This window comes from Drosophila bipectinata, unplaced genomic scaffold (assembly GCF_030179905.1).
Source record: "Drosophila bipectinata strain 14024-0381.07 unplaced genomic scaffold, DbipHiC1v2 scaffold_43, whole genome shotgun sequence".
Taxonomy (NCBI): Eukaryota; Metazoa; Arthropoda; class Insecta; order Diptera; family Drosophilidae; genus Drosophila; species Drosophila bipectinata.
Genome location: NW_027222968.1, coordinates 42,501 through 43,843, shown reverse-complemented (window position 1 = coordinate 43,843; position 1,343 = coordinate 42,501). Strand labels below are relative to the sequence as shown.

Genomic DNA, 1,343 nt, shown 5'->3' with positions numbered 1-1,343 from the left:
CAATTTCGCGTCTTTAGATTAGAGACAATTCTAGTTAAAAAAAATTTAATTTTTTTTATGCTAGACATTTCTCAGTATTATTTGAATTGAAAAAAGAAAGAATTGTATATCTTCATTTTTTCTTTTATAAATATTTGAGATAATTGCTTTTATATTTAATATTATGAATATATAAATATATCCAATAATATACCATATGCATATCATTATAAAAATATATAATAATAAGCAACTTTATTAGCATAGTCTTACAACCCTCAACCATATGTAGTCCAAGCAGCACTATAAAATTAATTAAAGTACATAACAGCATGGACTGCGATATGCGTTCAAAATGTCGATGTTCATGTGTCCTGCAGTTCACACGATGACGCACAGTTTGCTGCGTTCTTCATCGACCCATGAGCCGAGTGATCCACCGCTTAGAGTTTTATAAATATATATAAATATACAATTCGTCAATTATGTTTTTATTGAAAGAAATTAAAAATACACCATTTAACTGGCATATATCAATTCCTTCAATAAAGTTATTTTTATACCTAAAATAATTGTTGCGAAATGTCTTAGTTTTATATAATCAATATAAATATAATTTATATTGTTTTAATATTATATAAAGCATTAACCTGTATATCAGGTACAACAATGTATATTTTAGGTGTTGCATTTATCAATGTATGCGCATAATTTAATATGAACAATACATCACGCAACGCATGTATATTAATTAAATATACACGCAATTTATATTCAATATATTCGTCTATATTTAAACATATAAAATATGTTTAATTTTTTGATATACCTAAAATAATTGTTGCGAAATGTCTTAGTTTTATATAATCAATATAAATATAATTTATATTGTTTTAATATTATATAAAGCATTAACCTGTATATCAGGTACAACAATGTATATTTTAGGTGTTGCATTTATCAATGTATGCGCATAATTTAATATGAACAATACATCACGCAACGCATGTATATTAATTAAATATACACGCAATTTATATTGAAGACAACAAATGGTCTATATATTCAATATAATATATATGTCTTTTATTTTTGGGTAATTTTTATTTATATATTTATATATAATAAATATTTTAATAACGGATAAGATTCATTCAATAATGATCCTTCCGCAGGTTCACCTACGGAAACCTTGTTACGACTTTTACTTCCTCTAAATAATCAAGTTCGGTCAACTTCTGCGAAACAACCGTAACACACAAGGCGTCACAGTGATCACGTCCGGAGACCTCACTAAATAATTCAATCGGTAGTAGCGACGGGCGGTGTGCACAAAGGGCAGGGACGTAATCAATGCGAGTTAA

General features: G+C 27.0%; 2 non-coding genes across 2 annotated transcripts in view; both read right to left on the bottom strand.

The window, feature by feature from the left end:
• Positions 1–251: 251 nt before the first annotated feature.
• On the bottom strand, positions 252–430 carry LOC138927617 (5.8S ribosomal RNA). The gene has a single exon (XR_011444065.1). It is a non-coding gene; the product is annotated as a 5.8S ribosomal RNA (ribosomal RNA).
• Positions 431–1,137: 707 nt separating this feature from the next.
• Positions 1,138–1,343, bottom strand: part of LOC138927619 (small subunit ribosomal RNA) — a 1,995-nt gene continuing 1,789 nt past the window's right edge. The window contains exon 1 of the ribosomal RNA XR_011444067.1: positions 1,138–1,343. This exon is cut by the window's right edge and continues 1,789 nt beyond it. This is a non-coding gene — a ribosomal RNA (small subunit ribosomal RNA).